Source organism: Ahaetulla prasina, chromosome 1 (assembly GCF_028640845.1).
Source record: "Ahaetulla prasina isolate Xishuangbanna chromosome 1, ASM2864084v1, whole genome shotgun sequence".
Taxonomy (NCBI): domain Eukaryota; kingdom Metazoa; phylum Chordata; class Lepidosauria; order Squamata; family Colubridae; genus Ahaetulla; species Ahaetulla prasina.
In genome coordinates, this window is record NC_080539.1 from 167,634,806 (window position 1) to 167,656,559 (window position 21,754).

The 21,754-nt window shown below is 39.4% G+C and overlaps 1 long non-coding RNA gene across 1 annotated transcript; it reads left to right on the forward strand.

The window, feature by feature from the left end:
• The first annotated feature begins 2,537 nt into the window (after positions 1-2,537).
• Positions 2,538-18,032, forward strand: LOC131197330 (uncharacterized). The gene is made up of 3 exons (XR_009154931.1): positions 2,538-2,851; positions 16,116-16,287; positions 17,626-18,032. It is a non-coding gene; the product is annotated as an uncharacterized LOC131197330 (long non-coding RNA).
• Positions 18,033-21,754: the final 3,722 nt, after the last annotated feature.

Sequence of the window (21,754 nt, forward strand, 5' to 3'; positions counted from 1 at the left end):
AACTAATCTCATCAAAGCCAAAGGATGGAATGCGATAAAAACTTTTTGGCTTTTCTTAGTGTAATATTTTCCCAATCTGATGTTCTCCAGTTACCTTAATCTCCAGTCAGCCCGACTGGGGATTATGGGAATTTGTCTGTCTGATCTGGGGGAAATAGGAAAAAGCTACTTTGCAAGAGCTTCCATTAAATTTCTAAAGGCTTGCTAGATTTCTGTCCCCTTAGCAGCAATGCCTCCTCTCTTACAGGTCTATGGAGACTCTCAGTCATCCAGGTCATGGTTGTCCCAAAGATGCTTTTTTTTTCAAGAGGCAACTGGACTTTCTGATTTGTTAGAGCTGGAAGGGACCTTGTAGGTCATCCAGTCCAACCCTCCCTCCTCTCCTGCCCAATCAGGGGACACTACATCATTTCTGACAAATGGCAGTCCATTCTCTTCTTGAAAGCTTCCAGTGAGGAAGCTCCCACAACTTCTGAAGGCAACTTCTGTTCCATTGGTTGATTGTTCAGAGCTGAAGAAGCTTCTTGGATAAGAAGCGAAACATCTTCAAAGAAAAACCAGAAAGCCCAGTTGCTTCTTGGGAAAAAAAAGCACTTTTGGGACTCCTCTCTATCAATTCTGTACAGAATTCATGCCTTGAATGATGAAAGTAAACTGTGATGAGACTAGTACAGATAGTCCTCAATTTACAACAGTTCATTTATTGACCGTTCAAAGTTACAATGGCACAAGTGACTTATGATCATTTTTTTCACATCACCTTTGTAACATCCCCATGGTCACATGATCAAAATTCAGATGCTTGGCAAGTGGTTCATATTTATGACGGCTGGAGTATCTCGGTGGGGTGGTGGTGGCAAGATCAGCTTTTGCGACCTTTTGACAAGCACGGTTAGGATTCACTTAACTGTGTTACTAACTTAACAAATGCAATGATTCACTTAATGGTGGCAAGAAAAGTCGTAAAATGGGGCAAACTCACTTAACAAATGTTTCACTTAGCAACATAAATTTTGGGCTCAATTGTGGTCATGACTCGAGGACTACCCGTATCCCTTTCTAAAAACTAACTGATTTCCACTGGCAGAGATGAGGTAAAGATTTGGACATCATTCATTTCCAGCTACTAGCAGTTGGTCTGCTTTCTAAAAACAGAACTTCAGGAAGGCTTCTTGTTTTCTATTCCTCCCAATCACTAACTTCAAAATGAGTGGAGGTCTTCCATTTCTGTTTTTCCTTCCTCTGCCCCTCCCGGAAAAGTACCTGGGCACTTCCACTGAGCTCCTCTGCATTTCTGCCAGTGCAATTGCTCAATAGAGACAAACATATTTCAATCCTGAGGCAATTGTTTGGTGATTTGTTTCTGAAAGTGCTTCCCGGCACCAAAAACAGTAGCTGTATAATCATGCTCAAGTTATACTGATCCAGAAGCACTTATTCAGACTCTTAAGGCTCCAAAACTTACTAAAAAGTAAGCCACACTGAACAATGTGGGGCTAATTTCTATACCGCCCTTCTCCCGAAGGACTCAGGGCGGTTTACAGCCAATATAAAACAGATTCATCAATAAATTAAAAATAATTTTAAAAATCTAATTCAATTAGGCTAAATTCCGTTAAAACTATTAATAAAATGATAATAAAACCCAAGTTAAAAGCTATATTACAATTAGGCCAGCCCTGCGCGGTAAAACAGAAAGGTCTTGAGCTCTCGTCGGAAAGTCCGGAGGTCGGGGAGCAAACGTAACCCCAGGAATGGCTATTGTTGGCCAAGGAATTTGGGCAGTTGAATTCCACACATCTGGAGGATACCTAAATTAGGGAGAGCTGTTCTAGAAATTGTAATTTAAAGGCATTGTTCAGTTTGTCCATGGTGGGTCCTTAATAGGAAGAAGAAAAGGACAGAAATTGGAGCAAACAGAACTTTGGGATTTTGTAGTGGTCTCCCATTGCAACACTATTCAGGTCTGACTACTTAGCTTTGAGCCCAGACAAGGTTGTCTGTCCAGGTGCTGCTACCCATAGAGAAATCATAGTGAGCATTATACTCTCCAGGGGATCAGGACTGCACATTTCTTTAAGGTAAATATATTGTATTTATTATAGAATTTATGCTCCCTTTTTATGATTAGACTCAAATCAAATCAGGATACAATTCATTAAAAATAGGAAGTTTCAAATAATGACACAGTATAATAGTTTTAGTAAAGTTCTAATTAAGCATGTTGAAAACTTTAACAAAACTTTCAAAAGAGAGTCAGTAGTCCCAAGCCAGGAAAACACAGTACAAATAACTAAAACCCTGAGTGAACATAGATATAGTATATTTTCACACTGGCCGCGCACACGCACGCGTGTGCACGCACACACACACACACACACACACACACACACACACATTAAGCCTATTCATTCCCCTCTTGTTTATTTACACCCAGTTGGATGAGTCCCAGATTGTGCCTTGTTTATTGGTGACAACTTCACAGAGACGTGCCTGCTAGCAAGCAAGGGGCATCGTTCCAAAGTCTTCCCTGAAACTACAAGTAGGAGCTTGCCGAGCCTGAAGTTAGAAGGCTAGCCTACAAAGGATCAAAACGAAGGAGCCATGGTGGCTACGCTGTGCAAGAAAGAGGCAGACGAGAAGTTGTGAGAAGCAGCCAGAAGTTGCCACCGTGTGAATTTTCTGCCCAAGGTTTCCAGGGCTGCCAGAGTTTCTGGCAGCTTGCTTTCTCAAGCAAGAAACTTCGCTTTCTCTGTCTAAAGGTCTTTTCTCATGATTTTGCTTCCCTGGGAGTGGCAGCGAGGCCCTGCCTTTTCACTGGCAGGCTTCTTTTCAGATCTCATAGCATGGGGTGAGGAACCCGGCTGGGGGGGCTTTCTTGTGTGGCTGAATTACAGCCTCAGCAAAGGTATCTAGCTTGGACAGTGGTGAGGGATGCTGGTAGTTGTAGTTCAGTCACACAGTGTCTTTTGACAGATACCATAGAAGCAAGGAATAACTGCCTAAATTTAGGGAGCACTCTTAGACCAAAACAAAGTCATGCTCCCATGTACTCCCATTCAAAGGCTAATTGCTGGTTATTTTTTTCAATGAAAAAAAAAAGTGAAGAGAAATTGAGTGAGGTGGAGCAGCCCAGATAGGAGAACAGTTACATTATCCCAAAGAGCTAAAACTTTTAATTTTTGTTCCTTCAATGTCCTTAGTTTGCTTCTCCTCTGTAGAGAAAAGAATGAAAAACAAACAAACAAAGGAACCACTTTAAAAAGCTAAATAGAATGATATAATTGATTTTATATGGGCCAGCTAAAATTGAGGCAAGAGTTCTGGGAGAGGAAGAGTCAGAATGATGATCAGATTGTTAGTTTAAGGGCCATACCCTAAATTTGTCTTTGATCATGTTGTCTGAAACTATGGGGAGTTGAAGTTTGGGAGGGTTGACATAGACGTATGGAAAAACAACAACAGCTGAGGTTTATTCCTGTGATTCATAGGCTTCTTTCCAGATAATCAGTCTATTCAGCCTCAATAACCTTGAATAAAAAGTCAATTCTTTAGTCATCATAACAAAGACTTGAGACTAATACTAATACTATTCATGAGGAAATTGTTAATTACAGATGCAAATTCTTTGTGAAATTCCTTTGATGAATTTAGGAAAGTACCATCCTTAACATTTACCCTCAGATGGGAAGGATTTTAGACCCTGGAAGAGGTTGTAGGGAAATGGCACAGTGAAAAAAGAAACAATGAATCAAAGGGCCCTTCCCAGATAGACTACCTGAAAAATTTGGATTTCTGTTTCCATAAATCCCCAGACTAGAGATTAGAGGAATTAGTCGAGTATATCTACTGGATGCTATGTTGGGCCTGGCTGGAAAAATAGAAGTGTGTGGCTTATTACGATCAGTAGATGTCACTCTATCTACACCAACAGTCCAGATTGTCTTTCAGTGGCCAGTAGTTTAAGCCAAAAGGGCAATTTTGTTAGCAGATTTGGGGAAAATGGAAGACTCACTCATGCACTTCCTACAACTTCATGACTCAGTGTTCACTCACAGCTGAACATGCACAAGCAGATTCCACTGAATTGAATGACTAAATTCATTCTAAAGACAAATTGCATATATACCTTGTTGTTAAGTGGATAAGGGATGAACCAATGAAGAAAGCCATAGTATTTCTAGCCTGCAGAGTCTAGTCCCACATTCTCACCACATCACTTCTTTAACTTAGCTTGTATAAATAAGATAAGGTATCTAAACATTTACAACATATTGCTTCATTCAATTACTCAGAACTGTGAATAGTTACATCATGGTTTCTTGATCTTGTTCAAGAGCTGATGCCAAAGATTTACAATTCAGAGAACCACAAAATATTTTCCACTTTTTTCTTCATCCTGAAGAAAGTTTGCTACAGAAGTGTTACACAAACATTGTAAGTACTGGCATTCTTAGCAGCAGACATTCACTGGGTTACATGGTTGTTTTGATATTTATTTTTATTTATTTTATTTATTTATTTTGTCGAATACATATTAATGCCTCCTGCACCCCCCACCCCCCCGGGAGCAAAAACGGGTTGAATCCCACCACTGTTCAACTGTGGTCGTAGGATTAACTATAACTATAACTATAACTCAAATTCCAGAAGATGGCGACCAGGAAGGTTGCACCGGAGAAATGCTCTCTGTAAAGGGGCTCTTTTGAGCTCTTAGGAGAGCAGTTTCCCCGAAGATTCTTTGCTGGCGATACTCCAGAGCCGAAGGTTTTTCCAGGCTGCCGTGGATTGAGGCTGCCGAGGTTCCTTCAGGCTGCTGAGGACTCAGGCGGTGGGCGAAGAGTCGGAGACCGCCGGAGCCGGGACTGCCGCTGCCGTGGGCCGTCGACTGAAAGAGGCTGGAGCCGCCCGCTACCGCCGGAGCCGCCGCCAGCCCTGTGACTGCCGCTGCCGCTTGTGCCGCCACTGGAGCCGCCGCCAGCCCCGAGACTGCTGCTACCACTGGTACCGCCGGAGCCGCCACTGGAGCCGCCGGAGTCACCGGAGCCGCTGGAGCTGCCGCCAGAGCCGCCGCCAGAGCCGCCGCCAACCCCGAGATTGCCGCTGCCGCTTGTGCCGCCGGAGCCGCCGCCAGACCCGAGAGACGCCCGAAACCACTAAAGCCACCCCGTCAGACCCGGGACTGCTGCTGCCGCTGCCGCTGCCGCTGCCGCTACCGTGAGTCGCGCCGCTGCCATCACCGCCCTCCATCATCGCCCTCCCTCACTGCTTCTAACTTTAAATTTCCCACCAAGGAGATAAAAGCCCAGCAACATTAACATCAACCCTAATCAACCTATCCCCAATCGGCAGGACTGCTGCAGGACTACTGGTGAGTTCCTAGGAGACTCCAGTCTCCCGGCCTCTACTGTCTTTTTGAATCTCCCGCCATTACAGCCACCTGTAAAGAAGCTTCTTCAACCACCCTTTCTCACCATTTTAAATTTCCGCCAAATCTCACTGTTACCATAGTGACTCCATTACCATAGCAACTGCCAAATTGACTACCATTTAAAGTTAAAGAGAGAGATATAAAATCAAAGATAATTGATTAAGTGACAGATACTTAATCATTACTAAAATTGGAAAGTGTGTGAAATAAAACAAAGGAATAAGAAAGATCATCATTATGCCAGCCAGAAAATCAAACGCTGATAAAATCTTAGAAACAAGATTAACAACCATTGAACAAAACATAGATAAAAGATTACAAGCTATTGAACAAAACCTAGAAAAAAGAATTCAAAATATTGAACAAAACCTAGAAAAAAGAATTCAAAATATTGAACAAAACTTAGAAAAAAAAATTCTATCAGTTATTGAACAAAGTTTCACAGATTTGATAAAACAAATTTCAACACTAAAAAATGAAAACTCTAATGATCTAAATCTCTTCCAAACTCATCTATCACCACAAAATATACAACTTACAACTCAACCTAGACATCAAATTAATACAACACAACCCAAACAACAAATACTAATCAACTAATCAGAGATGCAATGGAGAGAGGACAAAAAATAAATAATGCAATATTATTTGGACTTGAAAACACAAATGAACCAGATATCAATAAGATTCACAACATCATTGGAAATTATAATTCATCAACCATCTCCCCAAATGAAATAATTGCTGTCTCCAGAGATGGACCAGAATATAAAAACAGCGATGGGACAACAGCACCAAGATTTTGTAGAGTTACATGCACTAATGAGGACAGTAAACGCAAATTCATAAATACTATAAACTCAATTGCTAAATCCAACCCTACCTACAGTAAACTTAGATCACGTCCTGATCTATCCTTTCTACAACGGATACGTTCTCGTGAACTTCGCACAGAACTTAAAAGAAGACAAGACAATGGTGAATCCAACCTATACATCGACTACCGTGCTGATTGCATAAAAAATAAAACCTGCAATCAAAAAATCACCTCCAAACCCCCCATCACCCATAACAATCAACCAGCCATCCCAGTATTCAATCAAGTACCCATCCCCCTACCTCCCATTCAACCAACCATCTTACCAACCATCCAACCAACAGCCATCCAACCCACAATCCCACCAGCCATCCAACCAGCCATCCAAACAACCATCCAAACAGCCATCCAAACAGCCATCCAAGCAGCCATCCAATCAGCCATCCAAGCAGCCATCCAAGCAGCCATCCAAACAGCCACCCAACAATCCACCCAACCAGCCATCCAAACAACCATCCATCCAAACAGCCAAACTACCATCCAACCATCTATACAACCATCTATTGTCCACAACCCCAACCTACTAACACCCAAAACTAGGTATGCACGCCCCTTACCTCTTCAATACCAATCATATCAGATCTCAAATGCAAATTGATAAATGCAAGAAGCATAGTCAACAAATTACCTGAATTTATCCTCTTATTAAACAGTGGCACATTTGATATCATTTTTGTTTGTGAAACATGGCTGAATTCATCCCTTCCTGACTCCATTATCTCAAACAAAGAATATCAAGTCTATCGATCAGATCGGGAAAACCAAGAGGTGGTGGAGTGGCTATCTTTACAAAAGACACTGAATCTAAAAATATCCAAGTAGCACATAAACTCTCTCTTCCTGAAACCATAGTATGCGACCTATCCCTTGACACTACTCTTGATTCTTACTATGCTACAGAGCCCCGACTATGACATTACCCACGCAAATATGCTAACTTCAATGCTAACATGGACTACCTCTTGCCCATACCCTCTTATCTTCCTGGGTGACTTAAATCTACCTCTCATTAACTGGACAACCAATGAATGTTCAACTGACCCAATCCATACTACACTATACAACGCTGTTACAAACCTAGGTCTTGAACAACTTGTAACTAACAATACAAGACTCAACAACTGCCTTGACCTCATCTTCTGCAACAATCCAAACTCAATTTACGGACTACAAATTAAAGAACCTTTTTCAAACAGTGACCACTGCATGATTGATTTTCGTCTCAATATACGTCCATACTTAAATCGTCATAACAACAGAACTCCCAACTACAACTTCAAGAAAGCCAATTACGACCTTATAAACAACGATCTTTCACTTCTGAACTGGCAAAATCTGTTCGCAACCTGCATAACCGCTGATGACCTCTATAGAATCTTCCTACTTGAAATCAATAGAGTCATTAAATTATATGTACCACGAACGACTACCATGTCCAAGAAAACAAACTACCCATATCAATAAAAAGCTTCAATCAAAAAAAATCCTCTGGAAAAGAAACAAAAAGGCTATGTTACAAACTTCAGAAACCGTTACAGAAACATATGCAACCAAATTAAAACTGAATGCACAAATTACCACACCAAGCAAGAAGAGAACCTTCTACGCACAAATTCTAATCGTGCCTTTTATAATTTTGTCAACAGTAAACTTAAAGATTCAAGATCCATCCCACCACTAAAAGATTCTAACAACAAAGAATGCAATGACGAAACAGTCAAAGCAAACCTCTTCAACATTTTCTTTGGCTCAGTTTTGTTAACTCCGATAACACATATCCAACATTCCACAAACGAACCAGCAATGACTATGATGATTTAACTCATATAGATTTCACAGAAGACAACGTTGGTAAAGCTCTTCACAACTTAAAACCATCGCTTTCTATTGGACCTGATGGTCTATGTGCATATTTCTTAAAAAAACTTTCCATTAATATAGCTGAACCCCTAAGTATTATCTTTGATAAAGCTTTCACTACCAGTTCTCTTCCCAAACTTTGGTCACTAGCCACAGTCATCCCCATCTTCAAAAAGGAGACCCCAGCTTAGTCGAAAACTACAGACCGATCTCCCTTTGCTCGTCACCTGCAAAGTCATGGAATCTATCATCAATCAATCCATTACCTCACACTTAGAAACTAACAACCTACTCTCCAACAAACAATTTGGTTTCAGGAAAAGTTATCATGTAACTTACAACTTCTCCACTGCAAAAACATATGGACTTCAAATCTAGATCAAGGCAAATCAATAGATGCAATCTACATAGACTTCTGCAAAGCTTTTGACTCAGTAGTACACGATAAACTTCTCCTTAAACTAACATCCTATGGCATCTCAGGACCCCTCCACAAATGGATATCTGCTTTTCTGTCTAACAGACAACAAGTGGTCAAAATTGGCAATGCTTTATCAAATCCTGTTCCTGTCAAGAGTGGCGTTCCTCAAGGCAGCGTCCTTGGACCAACACTCTTTATTCTATACATTAATGATCTTTGTGACCATATCTCAAGTAATTGTGTTCTCTTTGCTGACGATGTCAAACTATTTAACACCACAGACAACACTTCTATCATTCAAAACGACCTTGACCATCTAACCGCTTGGTCTAAAATTGGCAGCTCCAAATTTCAACCAGCAAATGCTCAGTCTTACATATAGGAAAAAAGAACCCTAAAACTAAGTACATACTAGATGGACATTACCTTACAGACGACCCCCATCCGGTTAAAGACCTTGGAGTCTTCATGTCAAATGATCTAAGTGCCAAAGCCCACTGCAACTTCATAGCAAAAAAGCTCTAAGAGTTGTAAACCTAATTTTGCGTAGCTTCTTTTCCAAAACACCACACTACTAACCAGAGCATATAAAACATTTGCTAGACCAATTCTAGAATACAGCTCACCTGTTTGGAACCCTCACCACATCTCTGACATCAATACAATTGAACGTGTCCAGAAATATTTTACAAGAAGAGTTCTCCATTCCTCTGAAAACAACAAAATACCTTATCCCACCAGACTTGAAATCCTAGGCTTAGAAAACTTGGAACTCCGTCGCCTTGACAAGACCTAAGTTTAACTCACAGAATCATCTATTGTAATGTCCTTCCTGTCAAAGACTACTTCAACTTTAATTGCAATAATACAAGGGCAACCAATAGATTTAAACTTAATGTAAACCGCTTTAATCTAGATTGCAGAAAATATGACTTCTGCAACAGAATCATCAGTGCTTGGAATACTTTACCTGACTCTGTGGTCTCTTCCCATAATCCTAAAAGCTTTAACCAAAAACTTTCTACTATTGACCTCACCCCATTCCTAAGAGGACCATAAGGGGCGTGCATAAGCGCACAAACGTGCCTACCGTTCCTATCCTATTGTTTTTCTTTTCTTCTTCCTATATATGTTTATATGTGTATATACTACATAATCTTTTTGTATGATGTTGTGACAAAATAAATAAAATAAAATAAAATAAATAAATAATATATATAAGTATAAGCATGAATTGAATACATAAAATGAATACAATTGAAGGGAACATTAGGACAGGGACGGTAGGCACACTGGTACTCTTATGCACGCCCCTTACAGACCTCTTAGGAATGGGGTGAGGTCAACAGCAGACAGTCTTAGGTTAAAGTTTTGAGGATTTTGGGATGAGACCACAGAGTCTGGTAGTGCATTCCAGGCATTAACAACTCTGTTACTGGAGTCATATTTTCTGCAATCGAGATTGGAGCGGTTCACTTTAATTTTGAATCTATTATGTTCTCGTGTATTGTTCTGGTTGAAGCGGAAGTAGTTATTGACAGGAAGGACATTGTGGCAGATGATTTTATGAGCTATGCTCAGGTCATACCGAAGGCGGCGTAGTTCTAAATTTTCTAAACCCAGAATTTCAAGTCTGGTGGCATAAGGTATTTTGTTGCGAGCAGAGTAGTAGAGGACTCTTGTGAAATATTTCTGGACGCACTCAATTGTATTAATGTCCGATATGCAGTGTGGGTTCCAGACAGATGAGCTGTATTCAAGAATTAGTCTAGCAAATGTTGTGTATGCTCTGGTTAGTAGTGTAATCTTACCGGAGAAGAAGCTATGCAAGATTAGGTTTACAACTCTTAATGCCTTTTTGGCGATGTTGTTACAGTGGGCTTTGGCACTTAGATCATTTGAAATGAGTACTCCAAGGTCCTTGAAAGAGTGAGGGTCATCTAGAAGGTCATGTCCACTTAGCTTGTATTTTGTGTTCTGATTCTTTTTGCCAATGTGTAAGGCAGAGCATTTGTTGGTTGAGATTTGGAGTTGCCAATTTTTTTTTTATTTACATTTATATCCCGCCCTTCTCCGAAGACTCAGGGCAGCTTACAGTGTATAAGGCAATAGTCTCATTCTATTTGTATATTTTACAAAGTCAACTTATTGCCCCCCCAACAATCTGGGTCCTCATTTTACCTACCTTATAAAGGATGGAAGGCTGAGTCAACCTTGGGCTGGGCTTGAACCTGCAGTAATTGCAGGCTGCTGTGTTCTAATAACAGGCTTCTTACCAGCCTGAGCTATTACGGCCCTTGACCATTCCGACGCAAAGTCAAGGTCTTTTAGAAGGGTAGCCGCATTGTTGGTAGTGTTAAATAGTTTAACATCATTGGCAAAGAGGACGCAGTTACTTTTAATATGATCACAAAGGTCATTTATGTATAATATGAAGAGTATTGGTCCTAGAACGCTGCCTTGGGGGACACCGTTATTAACAGGTGCAGGATTTGATAGGGCGCTGTCTATTTTGACCATTTGTTGCTTGTTTGACAGGAACACAGTTATCCAATTATGGAGGGGTCCGAAGATGCCGTAGTATTTTAGTTTTAGAAGTAGTTTGTCATGTACTACTGAATCAAAGGTTTTACAGAAGTCTATGTAAATTGCATCTATTGCTTTTCTCTGATCAAGATTTGTAGTCCATATGTTTTTGCAGTATAGAAATTGTAAATTACAGGATAATTTTTTTCTGAAACCAAATTGTTTATTAGAGAGTAAGTTGTTTGTTTCTAGGTGGAGGGTAATGGATTGGTTGATGATTGATTCCATTACTTTGCAGGTGACAAAATAAGCAACAATACAACAAATATGGGCAATAATAACCTTTCAGAGCAAAACAGGTTTAGAATAAATTTTGCAGTAAATGTCAGTATTGTCACTCCTTTATTTCTCATCAGTCCTTTTAATGTTAAGACACTTGCTTATTGTTGCAAAATATGAAGTAATATATTGTTTATAGTATGAATATTGATTACATGCCATTAGTCAGTGTTGGGTCCCAGTGTTGACATAGATTTTCTCCATGATGATTGCTGTTATGGGAAAAATAGGAGAACAAAGGAATATTACATATGCTCAGCGCCTTGAGTTATTTATAAAACTAATAAAGATGGGGTAAAAAAATGTCTGTCTGTCTCTTTGTCCTTAACTTGGTCTTTTAGGCCTCCCAACTATGTACTCATCCCCATTGTAACTCAGTCCATCTCGCTATTGACCATCCTTTCTTCTCTTTTCCAGAGAGCTGTGATTTCACGCAATGGTTAAAGTAAATTAAAATAATTTAAGCCAGGTTATTTTGCCTTGAAGGAGAACTTTGGATTGATTGCTTTGATGATTCATTTGTTTTCTTGATTATGCATGATATCTCAAGAGTTTTCTCCCACACCAAATTTCAAATAGATCAATATTCTTTCTATCCTATACTTCATAGTACATATGTATGTATGTATGTGTAAATATAAGTTTGTGTGTATGTGTTTGATTTCAAGAAATAAATCAAATATTCACTCCCTTTTAAATGAATTATTACATTCAATTTAAATGAAATAATATGCTTCACAAGCACAGGGAATGGACATTTCCTAAGTGTTGGATGAAGTGAAAGGCATAGGGAAGATGATGTCAGGGGAGTGATGACTTTGTGGGAAACAGTTGTTAGCAATTGGATGCAAAATATCTCCTCTTTAAGTTGATGGGAAAAATGATATGGGAGGTGAGTGAATTTTAGTTGCGATGGAGATAGCAATAGCACTTAGACTTATATGCTGCTTCATAGTGCTTTACAGCCCTCTCTAAGCGATTTACAGAGTCATCATATTGCCCCCAACAATCTGGATCCTCATTTTACCAATCTTGGAAGGATGGAAGGCAAAGTCAACCATGACCTGGTCAAGATCAAACTCCTGGCAGTGAGCAGAGTTTGCCTGTAATACTGCATTCTAACCACTTTGCCACCACAGCTCCTGGTGGCGCAGGATACGGTGGGAAATAAGTGCCAAACCATTATAAGAGAAGGGATCAGCACAGGAAATGGCATCAAATCTATGTGAAACTACCATCAATAACTGAATGCTCCACTATTAAGAACAGTTCAACGTCCCACAAGAAGAACTGTGTAAGAACATTATTTAGATGAACACAAATACATTGCAGCAACCCAAACACCAGAAAAAGGAAATAGACTGCCTATTCCGCAGCATCTCCAAATGAGGTGAGATTAATGTGACCGAGGCCCAAGTAATGATTATCAAACACAGTTCAGGCCTGAACAAACTTATTTTATTTAACAGCTGAGAATTAATCCATTCTCAGTTTAGTCCAAAACAAATTCTTCATAAACAGTCCTGCGGCCTTAGCACCAACCTTTGTTGTCTTTGGCAACCTGCCAAAGGCTTTTCTTGGCAAATCCCGCACAAAGTTCAAGAGACACTGACAAGAAGCAAAGGAATCAACATTGCTTTTCCACAAAGAGTCCAACGGCTCATTGCTGCTCTTTTGAGCCTTATGGGAGCGGACAATCATCTTCTGGCCTTACTCACGAGTCATCCTTTTTGCTTCAGCTGCTCTTGCCTTCTGGCAGCTCTTCTCATGCATGGCTCCTCCTGTTCCTCTGCCTCTCTGCTGCCCACCTCTGGAGACTCGGGAGTCCACGCATCGCTCCCAGATGGCCCTGGCTCCATCTCTGCCTCTGACGCAGTGCCCTCATCCGGGCCATCCCCTAACTCCAGGACTGACCCATTGTCCTTCCCAGCCTCCTCACTGTCCGACTCCACTGCCAGGTCTGCAGGCTGCTGGCAGATTACAACATAATGGGGCTCTGGTGAAGATGGTGGCCACTACTCTGTGAAATAGAGCGCTGGTCAAATCAGCAACCGTCCTAGCTTCATTTTGGAAGGCGGTCAATATGGAGTTGTTATTAAGGGCTTTGAAGCCCTTTGAGGTTGCTTGACTAAGTGAGTTGGCACTACTTGATGTTAAAGTGTGATCTAGTCTTATTTTTTTTTACAGCACTTGTGCTTTGTTTTATCTCATCTGTAGTATCCTTTGCTTTGACTTTTGTGAACTGTCAAGTGGTCTTGAAATTGTGGCGGGTATACAAATATAAAAAAATAACCGTGTTCTTGGAAACTTGGAAAAGCAGCAGAGAGAAGAGTGTTGCCTGCTCACCAGCTTTTCGCTCACACCGATTGCGAACGCTTTCGGCAGTTACAGAAGAAAAGCAATCACTGAGACGTTCAATCCCATTTCTCTCCAACCGTTGCCAGCTATACAACATGTGGTCTAAAGGAAAGAATAACCTTTCCTTCGATGAAGCATTTGCTCTCTCTGGGAAAAGAAAAGCATTTGGCACGTCTTCTATTAGTCTGTTTGCTGAAGGGAAGAATAACTTTAATTCCCCTCCCCCAGTATTTCTTATTGAATGAGGAAGAAGATAGGGAGTGGTGTCTTATTCCTAACCTGTCTTCAGGTAAAATGACTTCCTTGGCAAATCTTATCTTACAGAGGTTGAGATGGATCTTGAGAATCTTTTTTAGATTGTCATTTTTGTTTGTAATACATTCTTTTATTACCTCGGGTAGCCTTGCTCACTCTTGAGTGTCATTTTCATTTATTGACCTTCTTGGAGTTTTTTTGAGTTAGGCAGGTTATACAATGGTAAAATAACCAACGAATAAACAGGTCATCAAAATAAACATAATAAGTTTGCATCAAACGGTACATTTCCGTTACCATTTGTAAACCAAGGTTTCTCTCCATTAAGCTTCAGTTGGAAGCGACCAGCGCAAAATTAAATGTGGTTTAAAACTAGGCTCTCAGAAAAACTAGTGTGTGTTTCTAAAGTGAACTTTCAGTTTGCAAACTAGACTAGATATATTTAAAGTTCCAGCTGGTATATATTTTAATCTGAGCATCCTTGCCTATGACCACAATCATAGGCTGGAGGTGAAGAGGAGTCCCAAGACCAACTACACAGCTTGGCACTAGCAAGGAGAACAGGGAGGAGGACTATTTGGCAGGGGTCTTATCCTAGAACCCAGAACTGAACAACCTGTGTGTATGGGTGTGTGTGTTACAGCTTGTAAAAGCGCAAGCATCTGCAGGGGGGCAAGCAGATGACAAAATGTGTGTCATCAGTGCATGATGCCTTATATGCGTGACTTATATACTGGCATCCAGCATCTGGTACAGAAGACCAGAATATGTGATGACATGATATCACAAGACACATTTTGCAGTAGCCAGGCTTTTGGTGAATCGCCAGGCAAACTGACATCCCTAGAAAGACACATTGGATCCAAAAACAATGCTCAACTGCAGGATTTGGGCTCCCAAAATATCTCCAGAGTAAGGGGAAATAATAAGATTACCCATATATACTCTAGATAGCTATTATTATTATTTTGTGAGCACACAGCAGGAACTGAGTTTTTGTGGCTGACATGCAATAAGCTGGGAAATGCTTATAGCTGTTAATGTCACCTATATGAAATCTAAATTTGACTAAGACTCACCTCTTAATCACTTCGGATTTAATTTTTAAAAAAAATTAAGAACCTTTAGATTGACAATTGTTATTGACATCACCAGATGAGTTTTTCTTCAATTGGTTTTTTACAAGTTGAATTACAAGTTTAAAGAATTATGACAATTTTTAATGTACAGCAAAAGGATGATTAATGTTGGCTTTAGAAAAATTTAAACTGATTAAGGCTCAGATGGAACTTGATTTAAGAACATAGTTAATTGAAAGGATCCTTTCTCGTGGAAAATGTTTATACCCAGGTAAAACTGGCAAATGTAACTGATAAGATGATTTTGAAAATTGGACATTAGAAGGCATTAGATAGATGGATATTTAAAAAAAAGATTTTCGGTGAATAGGTGCAGGAAGTTTTCCATCCATCCATCTATCAATTTCTATAGCTGCCCATCTCAATCAATGACTCTGGGTGGCTTACAATTTAAAATATATATTACAATTTAAATATTAAAACATTTTAAAACAAGAAAAAAAATGAAAAAAACATCCAAAATAAATATACAGACTAGCCAAGATAGCAGTAAAGCCAGAAAACAGGCCCCTTGACATATTCAGCACTCCAGGCTCAGAAAAATTGCCAGGTTTTGAGGACCTTTCAAAAGGCTAAAAGAGTTAGATTTCTATGTGGGTACATTTTTCTTTAGCAACATTATGAAAATAATTTAGCATAACTCTTTTTTGGGGGGCATTGTTTTGGGCTTTCCAGTCTGGTCCACAGCCCTAAGATTTGCTAGCAGTTTTCCATCCAAGCATCAGGCCAGTTCAGCTTTTCAGACATCCACCAGGTTTGGAGAGGTGATGCCACTTGCTATGGTTGCCTGGGGCAACAGGATACCCATAACTGCATATGCTGATTGAAGTGGACACACTTGTCTGGTGGGGAGAGGTGGATGCGTAACACCATTCTGTCCAGCATCAAACTTCTCTCTCTTTATTAAAGGTAAAGGTTCCCCTCGCACATATGTGCTAGTCGTTGCCGACTCTAGGGGGCGGTGCTCGTCTCCGTTTCAAAGCCGAAGAGCCAGCGCTGTCCAAAGACGTCTCTGTGGTCATGTGGCCGGCATGACTCAATGCCAAAAGGCGCACGGAACGCTGTTACCTTCCCATCAGAGGTGATCCCTATTTTTTCTACTTGCATTTTTATGTGCTTTTGAAACTACTAGGTTGGCAGAAGCTGGGACAAGTAACAGGAGCTCACCCCGTTACACGGCAGCACTAGGGATTCGAACCGCTGAGCTGCCAACCTTTCGATCGACAAGCTCAACATCCTAGCCCCTGAGCCACCGTGTCCCTTCTCTCTTTATTACTAGGACCCAAAATGGTCTTGACAACTATAGTTGATTAGAGACAAATAATAATAATAATAATAATAATACAGAGAGAGCAAGAGGTTTGGGTTTATTAAGATTCCAAATGATGTAATAGTAAACTGGCAGTCAAATGCTATACTAGTAAACTGCCTCTGAAAACCTGTCAATTCCTGCATGACAACAATCATACAGTCCCCTCACTGTATTCTTTTATGCATAAAAATGATAGGGATGTCATTCAGAAAGTGATCTGTAACACAGAAAGCTGCTTCCATATGTACTGGATAGAAGGATTATGCACACAGTGTCATTTCAATTTTAATGTGCTAATTGCAGTTTAAATTTAATGAGAAAACTCTGCCTTTAAGTACACAGGAGCAAGCCAATGAATTTTATCGAGGAGAAATGTAAACGATTTGGAGTCTGCTGTGTGCCCTAAGTTTCCTATGATATTCTAGTGAACATTTCTGAACTCAGTACAAACATTTCCAGAAGTTGCTTCCTAGTTTGGCACTCCCTTTCCACTTGAAAGTAACCAAAGGATGAATGTTTTCCTGGATTAAAAACAGCTCTCATTATTTAGGATGGCAGTTAGTGGCTAGGAATAGGGCAAAATCTTATTTTAGCAACATAAATCTCACCATGCAAAAGTCTCTCTCTCTCTCCTCCCCTCCATCTCCATCTCCACTCTCCACTCTGTCATCATGTTCATCTCTATTATTAGAAGAAAATCAGACTTTCCATCTGATCAGGCAGATTTGGGAAGCTGTTTTGCTGATTTTTAATAATACAGGATTGAAGAATTAACGATCATTTTCTAAGTTTTAAAAGACCTGAGTGCAAACGCATTTATGCATGCGCGTGTGCACACACACACACATTAGGGTTAAGAGAAATATTCTAAGCAGCTGAATCAGAAAGTCAAACACTTAAACCCATCATGGACAACTATATTTACATCATTGTGAACACACATACTTTCTTTTAAAAACCAAAAATTTCCACCTATTCTCCAAAGTGTGTTATTAATTTTCATGGCATGTATCATAGCAGAATGATTGCATTTCTGAGCTTGGTTTCTTTCAACATGATCTAGTCTCTGCTTTCTAAACCACTTGTTTTTATATCTATTACATATAGGAAGCGCTGAAGTCAACAAAAGAGGAACTCAGATGGAAGGCTTGTGTCAAAGACTGCCAACTGCAAAATATGGATATAATTTTAGAACATTATTTTATAATTAAAGTAATAAGTGGGGTTTCCTGCTATTGTTTAAAGATGTGTCGTGATACATTTAAATCATGGATGAAAATATAAGAAAATGCTACTAAGACAGACGTTGGCAGCAAAGCTGGTACCAAGGGGAAAGAGCAGGCGAAGGACATGTGCAAACAATTTCGTGGGAATAGTTCTGTTTATGGCATGTAGATTTTGTTTTAGGAACTCTAACCACTTAGAAAGTATTTTCATTCATGCCAGAATGAGGTTTTGCTTGTTTGTTATTGAACATCTTATGTGGATAAACTATTTTTTTTTTTACTGGCAAAGAAATGTGGTATGTTGGTTTGGTATGTGAAATAAATATTTTAACTGAATTTTGAAGAATTCTTTAAAAGCATGTAAAAACGATCGTAGTTTGGGTGCAGTGTTGTATCCAGCATTGGACCCAACCTTGTTTGTGTGCACATGTGCATATATTATATATATATGCATATACTTTTATCTGTGACATATGAATATATATCCTTATATACTATGCAACTGAAGATAATGGCCAATATTCAATATGAGTCAGTGAGTTCCATGTTCCATGCACTATTTCTGATTCTCAGTTGTCTGTCCCTTCACATTATCCAGTGAATGATTACTTTTGAATCTGAAGGATTTTCAAACGTGTCTTGTAGAATGATACAGTGGAATTTGTATCCTTTAAAAATGGGGAAGGGAGCACATGAACCTCGCTTGGGTGTACCCAATCTATTGGATGCATCATGAATTATGAACAAGCGTTCCTATCTTTATCTAAAACAATGCACTCTGTTTTTTTAAGAATTCAGAACACAAGAGGTTCTTAAATTGATAGGTTGTCCTATGCCATTTATATTCAGGGTGGTGAATCACCCACACATCCATCACTAAATCTGTAAGAAAACAACACAAGATGGTTTAAGTTAAGGTCAGCTAATATTTCTAAAAATCCTGAGGGGGGAAAAAATACTAAAACCCTCAAATATGTTACCACTTAAATCTTCTAGGCTAGGAATTTCACCACTGAAGTTTCATATCATCCCTCTCTTTAATTGCCATTCACTTCACTGGATGGGGATTGGCATATAAATGGGTGGATCAGATAGGGAAGGAAGCATTTTTTTGTAGTTTGTTTCATATAAGAAAACACAGATTGGTGTCATGTACCAACATTTTTAATGCAGTGAGTAAATATGTAGGAGTGCAGTGGAGGTTTTGCCTTTGCCTGCGATAGCACAGCGTAGCCTCAAGAGTCGTTTTTGTCAGATATGAGATCCAGTAGAATCACAGAGCATTTCCAGAAGCTGGCTTCCAGAAAGGACTTTTAATATGCAATTCAGTCTTTTTCGTTGAATAAGTGCTTGAGAGTCTAATTAAGTTTGATTGTGGCGATTCTATTTGTTAATATTTTCATCCCAGCTGTGTTTTCGTTTTTTGGGGTTTTGTTTGGTTGCAGAAGGGACATAGGAAGAAGGGACATTTTCTTCTGTCCACTAGTCTGTGACCTATTGTCCTGACCCTTTTTGCTTTGCCAGCTTGATTCTGGTATCTGACCAAATTGGAGAAAGCTTGGGTGGCTGACTGTGAAGAAGTAAAGATTGCAAAGAGTTCAGATAATTTCTATTTTTTACATAAAAATTAAACGAAGGCGCGTACCATTTTATGTAGGAGGAGGATATGGTGTATTCTATGTTGATCAAAGTAACCACGGGATAACATGGAAGCTAAACCTTTAATACCTGCCTTCTCATCTATGTTTCTTAGTGAAGCCTCTTTTGCCTGTAGCAGCAAACTGTCCATATTTCACTACCAACACTGAACTCATTGACCTCTTGCCCATTTTTTTTTTTTTTTTTGGTCAAATAGAGAGGGAATATCTGAGCATTTGCATCATTCAGTTTCCTGATTGCAGATGAATGGAAAGGCGGACGCATTGCTTATTTCAAACTGGGAATTCAACTCTTATTTCAAAGGTTTCGGATCTGCTTGGGTAATGTGATCGTCTTGCTGGGAAAATTAAAGGAAACATGAACACGAATTAAGCATTTGGGGATAGGATATGGCTTTTATTTTATTAACTCGGCAAGTTTCTTGCTCTTATTCCCTCATAGTTTACATAACATTGCTGGAATTTCTTCACTGTTGTTTTTCTTTCTTCCAAGAATGAGCACACAGTGATCTGTGCTTACTCAATACCTGGTCTTTTTCCAGCAAAAGAAAATATGAGTTGATCTAGTTCATTTCCAGTATTTGTTGTTCCAACTTGCTAGTCTAGTTTGCTTCCACTAATTACTGTTCTATCTACTATAGGAAGTAAATGGATGCTTTGATTATGTGATAAAATCCCAAACTCAGAGTTTTAATAAGCGTCTACAAAACTGACCTTATATTTGTTGGCAATGTAGTATTTTAAACTTTCTCAGCCTGGTGCCCTCCAGATGTGTTGGGAACAGAGCTCCAAAATATTTGATACATTTTAAATATTTATATTCTGTCTTTAAAACAAATGTTTTCCCAGGGTGACTTCCAATAATTTAACATCATGATTTCAAATTTAAATTAAAGCAATACCTAAAATATAGAAACTATATTAATGATATGCAATATTTATATTATTATTATTATTTATAAGACAAGCATTAAAATAGCAGCAAGAAATGGGTCAGAAGCTGTATGCAATATAAATAGGAATATGTGAATATACATTTATAGCTGAAAAAAAAACAGCAAAGTTTTCCCCTGGTGCTACAGTAAGAATAAAGACAGATCTTAATGGAGGGCATTCCAGAGGAAGTGGGTCACCACTGAAAAAGCCATTATGGGACTATCATCTACCATAGCTAAACATGGAGAGCCCCCCAAGCAGACCTTCAGTGGATCATTTAAAGCAACGTTTCTCAACCTTAGCAATTTTTAAGACATGTGGACTTCAGTTCCCAGAACTGAAGCACTCCTATGATGCAGTCCCATGCTGGATGAGGAGTTATGAGAGGTGAGGTTCAGACACATCTTAAACTTTCCTAAGTTTGAGAAACATAGATTTAAATCGTTCATATAGGACCTTTTCACAAGGGGTTTCTTCAGCTACCGTACTTCCAAGCTGTGAAGGACTTTGTAGATAGAAATCAGCACATTTAGTTGGGACCAGAAATCAACCTGGAATAGTGGAGATGCTATATTATGACATAATACTGTGATACTATTTAAAAGTTATCTGTAAAACAGAGTTGGAGCCAACATCAATGAAAGAGAACTCGGAATAGTGTTATTTAGAAATGAGAGAGGCAGGCCCGCATCTTATCATATATTTGGCATACCAAACTCCCCAGAGCAGGTAAATAAACTTCTGGAGATTAAAACAAACAAACAAACAAACAAAAAACAACAACAACAGATCCTGGAAGAACAAAGATGCCAGCTGGCGAGAGAATCATTTAAAGTGACAACATGTAAAATTAGTATAGTACAGAGCAGTTTAGTCCATTATCTGGCATGATTATCTACAGCCCTGAAACATAGGTTTCCAAAAAAAAGTTTTTATTGGTCAAAAAAAAGTTTATACAAATACATATCAGGTATGGTAAATTTTCATTTTTCTTATACGTGATAAGAATTTTACTCAAAATTTTAAACACATACAACAGCCATATGGCAAGCAGGTATCTGAGTAGCTAAGTTTACCAATCTTACATACGCAATAAAGAAGGGTCAAGAATAATCAGAATATCATACGAAAGAGAATAAGTAAAACCAACACAATACCAAATATCTTTGTCACCTCCTAGTTTTGGATCTCAGAACTCTGGGTTCAACCTGACCCAACTCCAGGGCCGCAACAGCGGCAGCCGCCTCCGCCCCATGGTCTATAACCTCCCCTTCTTCAATTCCTGGGTCATCTGATTCCAGGAGGGCTTTGTGTTCCTCCACATAGGCCGTAGCCTCCGCAATTGTACTAATTTTTTTCGTAATGCCCTCCCGGAAAATCATCAATCCCTCTGGCATCAGCCATCTGAAGCCTACT